Source organism: Oncorhynchus mykiss, chromosome 1 (assembly GCF_057628025.1).
Source record: "Oncorhynchus mykiss isolate SJ-2025 chromosome 1, ASM5762802v1, whole genome shotgun sequence".
Taxonomy (NCBI): domain Eukaryota; kingdom Metazoa; phylum Chordata; class Actinopteri; order Salmoniformes; family Salmonidae; genus Oncorhynchus; species Oncorhynchus mykiss.
The window spans coordinates 21,028,086-21,035,058 of record NC_143022.1 but is presented as its reverse complement, the minus strand read 5'-3'; the positions used below and the strand labels follow the sequence as shown (position 1 = coordinate 21,035,058).

General features: G+C 43.7%; 1 protein-coding gene across 1 annotated transcript in view; it reads left to right on the top strand.

Moving 5' to 3' along the window:
• Positions 1–586: 586 nt before the first annotated feature.
• The window catches only part of LOC110503352 (uncharacterized), a 38,981-nt gene continuing 32,594 nt past the window's right edge, over positions 587–6,973 (top strand). The window contains exon 1 of the mRNA XM_021581734.3: positions 587–1,706. The gene's annotated coding sequence lies outside the window, so the exon portion shown is untranslated. The remainder of the gene's footprint in view (positions 1,707–6,973) is intronic.

Genomic DNA, 6,973 nt, shown 5'->3' with positions numbered 1-6,973 from the left:
GAAATGTGCCTCCCAAAACCAACTCCTCTTGCTCTGTTCTTGTCAGGATATTTACGTTCAGCATAATGGACTTTTTGCCCACCTGATGTTGAGTAACAGATTGGACCTTCGGTAACTAGGCTGAAAAACGTGGGCAAATTGTATAACATATAGATGAAAAGACTGATGGATCATTTTTAAAATTAATAAATCATCAGACCAGCCCTCAGCACACAGGATATAATGGATTTTATTATGTCACTTACTCTTTTGACTCTGCTAATGTAAATGTACATACATAATGCATCTTTATCCTTTGTGCAGAGGTCAGTGCAGACTGTGACACAAGCATACGCACACGCACATGAATCAACTGCAGTCCGAGATATTCTAAGCCAGCCTCCTTTGATTAGACTTGAGTCTGCCAATGGTGTGTGTGAATGTGTCTGAGTGTGTGTGCGTGCATGCGTGTGTGTATTTGAATGTATTTATGTCTTAAAGGGGAGGGGAGGAAACGAGGAGGCGGAGAAAGGGGGCGAAAGAGTGATGAAGCTATTCAATCCCTCACCCCCTTCTTCCACTTAGCTCCCCCCTCTGTCCATCCTGCGCTCTCATCCCTCCGTACCTTAGCAGTGTAAAGCTGGGCTCTCTGACACAAGCAGGCTTAAGAAAAGCAGAATAGTCTACTACACTACACTGTACACCAACAGAAGAGGTTACTTTGAATTTGCAGAAGGAACATTATTTCAGTGTCTGCCTGTTTCTCTTTCTCTGTGGATGACAGGTAGCAGCTGCCGTGCTTACAATCAGCCTACTTAGTCGGGACACTCAGTATCTCTGAAACTTCCATCGCTGCAGCACCGGGATTCGCAAATTATTGTGTAATTTAGATTAAGGCTGGAATCACTCTCTCTCTTTTACTCTGTGAGGACAGAGCTGTAATTAACTCGCATTGGAGGAATCTGTGGGGTGAATAGCTCCGTCTTGGAACGTCTCATCTTGTTCAGAGAGGGTTGTGTTCTAAACGCAGGGAAATGGACAGACTGATCGAACTCATCTGGATCTTGGAGTTTAAAAAGTACTCTCATGAGATTTTAAAATATTTCAGTACTGCGTAAATAACATTCCATTTACTCAACACACTGCAGGAGATTTCTAGACAATTTATGTTGATTTACAAATTGTTAAGCTGTGGGCTGATTGTTTATTGCCAGAAGAGTTGCTGGATTTCTAGGGCAGATTCTCTCTCTGAAAGTCTGGCAGGTCTCCTTCAGCATACCTGGCAGTCTGGCTGTGTGTGAAGGAGGTAGAATCATCTGGAGGAAACAACTCTACACTACTAACAGACGTTGTGTTTCATACCCTTACTAAAAAAGCTCTGTATCTGCCCTAACACCTAGGCTTTGATAAGTCACTCTGAACACCTGAAGTTAAGACTATGGGGACTCTGGGCATCTTCCTCCACCAGCGGAACCTCTGGACGTGTGACAATGGTCTTCAGCAGATGCACAAACGCAGCAGCCTGGTAGTCCTGAAGGATAACGCCGCTACTTTCTGACTGCTTTATTACTGTACTGAAGGGAGAGCTGATACACCTCTCTCCTCTACTCTGCCTCGCCTGAGCGGAAGACGGAGGAGTATTGGCCATATTGATCCCATGCAGTTCTCACCTGGAAGTCAAGCGAAAAGTTAGACACACAGACGAGTCTGGATAAGCCGGGCAAACGGTAAGGACACGTGGTATCCTCTTTTGTCAGTGTAAACTGAGGGCTTATGTGGGAGGATGGTAATCACTGTTAGTGTCTTAAATGAAACATGAGCGGACCAACGGCACAATGTAAGGTGCTAAGTGTCTATGTCAAAATCACTGTCCCAGAGGCTATTGCGCTACAGTTAAATTTGGTTTGGTAGTGTCATGCTTAGCAGACCTGTATAAGTCTGACTATATCATATACTATAATAGGGTAAATCCCCAAACAACACTGCTGACTGTATTCTCTTTCCCAGAGAACAATTTGAAAGGGAAACCCTTATAAACACAAAATTAAACCCCAGAAAGATGCTTTAACTTTTTACTGGGTCAGGGTCACACAGAGTGATTATTGGTAATCTTATACAAATCTACTTTGAAACAAAAATATACACCTCACACACGTCTATGGGCGTAAAAAAAGATGAAACCTGTACCATATCAGATATAAAGTTTAAATGTATTACATCCTAATATTACACTTTATATACATCTCAGAAGACAGAAATATAACACAACTGTTTGACATAGAAAAACGGTATTTATTGTTTTACTTTCCTCCCATGATGCCTAAGAGGTTGCTTTTGGTCATTGACTACAGGAAAGGGCTATGCCAACATTGTAAAATTCAACATGCAAGGAACTGAAATCTCACTTGAATTAGTAGCTCCCTATGGAGAGAGTCTGAGGCATGGGAAGCTAAACCAGTTGTCTCTGAGCTGTTCAACTGCCATAACCTGTGTAACAATCCGGCTTATAGCGCAGGCTGCTAACTATCTGGAAAACCAGTGTTTTACCTTAACTGCACTCTCCGGCATTAGAAAGGGTCACAGCCGTCTACTCTGTGTGGACAACATGGTCGGACCAATGACGATGGCTCTATGATTGACACAAGACTCTAAAGCTGAATGTGTTATGACACATTTCGATTTTCATGTGACGTAACAGGGAGGTATGTTTTTAGTTAATGTCTAGGTAGAACCACTTAAATCTGGTCATATTGAAATTACCCAATAATAAGAACATGGGAAAACGCTAGTGCCCCCCATTGTCTGGAACACATGTTGCAACACTATGTTGAGAGAAGAGGAAGAGTTTAGGATGTGTGCTAACATATCTGAAATCCACCCATGCCAAACCGACAGGGAATATTCAAACTCATGCTTACCAGATTACACAAAAGACATTGGCAACATTATATTCTACGTACGTTTGTCGGCAGTCAACTTTACTTCAAGTTTGGTAGCATCTTGGGTCATTCATGTTTAAGACTCGTGGTTCTTATAGATTTATTGATTTGTTTGTTGGAGATGGAGCAGATTTAAGCTTGTTCACTTGCGTCTCTTTAAATGTATCTTCCAGCTGTGATAATTTACAGAGAAAATAAACCCTTTTCCATCTTTTCCACTTCTGTAGCGAATGTGGAAGCTCATGCAATAGGTGATCACTGTTTTTACGCACACGAACAAGGGACATCTTACTACATCTTCCCCTCTCCGATGAACAAGAATTCAACAGGCATAAACACTGAAGCATAACTGAAATGCAGTTTTGAAACAAGTATTATTTTCTTTAACATGTTACTTCCCATTCTGAAACACCATGAAAGCATGAAATTACACAGTCTGAGCTATGTATTAACTTGGGTATGGTCCCCTCAACAGTATGTATTCTATTCACATAACATAGTCTTTCAGCCACTCTGGTGGCTTCACATCATTTTTTTGGGCGAGCTTGTTAACCTGAGCCGGTGAGACAGGCAATGGGGAGCGTAGCCTTCTGTCCATGATGCAGTGGTGTGACTCTGTAAGCAAACAGAGCCCTATACGGATCCTTGTTCTTTTTCAGCAGTCCCTTGACTGTTTTCACAGCCCTCTCTGCCTTGACACTTCTCTGTGTATGGTAGGGGCTACTGGTCACATGTGTGAAGTCATATTATGCAGAAAAAGCATCCAGGACCTCAGCTACCCCTTTCCTGGAAAAAATTACTTTAATCCATTGATAACACCAGCTGATGTAGTTATGGGTGTCTTTGCTATTTCAATGTATCTTCAATAGTAATTTAATCCAAGAGAACATATCTGCCCCTACCTTTTGCCATGGCCGTTTTGGCAGCTCAGTTGCCATCATTGGTTCAGGATGACAAGGTTGACATTTTGCACACACCTCACACTGGGCCTCCAGCTTGGCAATCTGAGTACTTAGACCAAGCCACCACACCAACTGTAGAGCCCTCAGTCTGCATTTGGATATCCCCATGTATCCTCATAAACTCAGTTTAGCATTTCTGGTTGTAGAGTCTCTGGGATAACTATCCATTGACTGTTCATGAGTAGGTCTCCATTACGGTGGAAGTCATTTTGGTGCACCCAATAGGGCTTCAGAAGCTGAGGCAGAACCTACTGCCTAGGCCTTAGGACATTCTTTTTTGAACTCCTGTACTCTCTGTCGGCAGATGGGGTCTCGCTGTTGCTCCTCTGCAGTCTGCTGCAGTTTGGTCTGAGACACAGGTATGCGGTCTCTTCTCCATTAACAGACACCTGTACCTCACCCTCTAGACATTGCTTCTCCTCTGTTAATGGATGTTTAATTGGGGCCCTGGAGAGTGCATCTGCTGTGATCAGTGCCTTCCCTGGCACATACAGTGCCTTGCGAAAGTAATCGGCCACCTTGAACTTTGCGACCTTTTGCCACATTTCAGGCTTCAAACGTAAAGATATAAAACTGTCTTTTTTTGTGAAGAATCAACAACAAGTGGGACACAACCATGAAGTGGAACGACATTTATTGGATGTTTCAAACTTTTTTAACAAATCAAAAACGGAAAAATTGGGCGTGCAAAATTATTCAGCCCCCTTAAGTTAATACTTTGTAGCGCCACCTTTTGCTGTGATTACAGCTGTAAGTCGCTTGGGGTATGTCTCTATCAGTTTTGCACATCGAGAGACTGACATTTTTTCCCATTCCTCCTTGCAAAACAGCTCGAGCTCAGTGAGGTTGGATGGAGAGCATTTGTGAACAGCAGTTTTCAGTTCTTTCCACAGATTCTCGATTGGATTCAGGTCTGGACTTTGACTTGGCCATTCTAACACCTGGATATGTTTATTTTTGAACCATTCCATTGTAGATTTTGCTTTATGTTTTGGATCATTGTCGGAGACAAATCTCCGTCCCAGTCTCAGGTCTTTTGCAGACTCCATCAGGTTTTCTTCCAGAATGGTCCTGTATTTGGCTCCATCCATCTTCCCATCAATTTTAACCATCTTCCCTGTCCCTGCTGAAGAAAAGCAGGCCCAAACCATGATGCTGCCACCACCATGTTTGACAGTGGGGATGGTGTTTTTCAGCTGTGTTGCTTTTACGCCAAACATAATGTTTTGCATTGTTGCCAAAAAGTTCAATTTTGGTTTCATCTGACCAGAGCACCTTCTTCCACATGTTTGGTGTGTCTCCCAGGTGGCTTGTGGCAAACTTTAAACAACACTTTTTGTGGATATCTTTAAGAAATGGCTTTCTTCTTGCCACTCTTCCATAAAGGCCAGATTTGTGCAATATACGACTGATTGTTGTCCTATGGACAGAGTCTCCCACCTCAGCTGTAGATCTCTGCAGTTCATCCAGAGTGATCATGGGCCTCTTGGCTGCATCTCTGATCAGCCTTCTCCTTGTATGAGCTGAAAGTTTAGAGGGACGGCCAGGTCTTGGTAGATTTGCAGTGGTCTGATACGCCTTCCATTTCAATATTATCGCTTGCACAGTGCTCCTTGGGATGTTTAAAGCTTGGGAAATCTTTTTGTATCCAAATCCGGCTTTAAACTTCTTCACAACAGTATCTCGGACCTGCCTGGTGTGTTCCTTGTTCATCATGATGCTCTCTGCGCTTTTAACAGACCTCTGAGACTATCACAGTGCAGGTGCATTTATACGGAGACTTGATTACACACAGGTGGATTGTATTTATCATCATTAGTCATTTAGGTCAACATGGGATCATTCAGAGATCCTCACTGAACTTCTGGAGAGAGTTTGCTGCACTGAAAGTAAAGGGGCTGAATAATTTTGCACGCCCAATTTTTCAGTTTTTGATTTGTTAAAAAAGTTTGAAATATCCAATAAATGTCGTTCCACTTCATGATTGTGTCCCACTTGTTGTTGAATTCTTCACAAAAAAATACAGTTTTATATCTTTATGTTTGAAGCCTGAAATGTGGCAAAAGGTCGCAAAGTTCAAGGGGGCCGAATACTTTCGCAAGGCACTGTACACCATCATGTAGGTGAACCTCAGTAATCTGAGGCGGAAGCGCAGAACTCTGGGAGGCATGTCGTCCAATGCTTTTGTCCCTAACAGAGCCAACAGTGGTTTGTGGTCAGTCTCTGCTGTAAGCTGAAGGCCAATTAACTATTGCCTGAGCATTTCACATGCCCATGTGATAGCCAACACCTTCTTCTCCACTTGTGCATGCCTTTGCTCTGTGTCAGATAAGCTTTGTGAGATGTATGTTATTGGACACCACTCCATGTTGTCCTGCATCTGTGTGAGGACCGCCCCTAGCCCAAAGGATGGTGCCTCTGCTGACACATTTGTCTTAGCATGGGGGCGGTACTGGGCCAGCACTCTCTGTGAGGCCAGGTGTCCTCTGATTTTGTCAAATGCTGCCTGTTGCATGTCATTCTCTTTGAGTCATTCTGAGTCATTTTCTTTGGCTAGTCAGTCTCTCAGGGGTTTGGTTGTGTCTGAAAGTTACTCACATATGTGGCCATGCCTAAGAAGGTCCTGACTCCAGCCACGTTCTGGGGGATGGGCATGTCTGTGATAGTGCTGATCTTCTCCGGGTCCGGCTCTTTTCCAGCTGCACTGATTTTTGTATTCCAAGAACAAGACGTTTGACTGTGCAAAGGGGCATTTTTCATTGAGTGTCAGGCCAGTCTTTCATCATGTTCTGCTCTGTCCCATCTGCACATGAGCACGCCGTCCACGTGGACTATGATGCCCCTCAGCCCATCCAACAGCTGGGACATGCGTCTTTGGAAATGCTCAGGACCGGGAGCGATTCCAAATGGCAAAACGTTGAAACCGTACCGGCCAAACGGTGGGAGCGCCCTACTCTCTGGTGACAGGGGTATCTGCCAGAAGCCTGAGCGGACATCCAGCTTTGTGAAGACCTGTGAACCATCCAACTAAGCCAGTGACTTCTCCACTGATGGTAAGATGTGTCTCTCTCTGCAGTGCCTCATTAAAGTTAG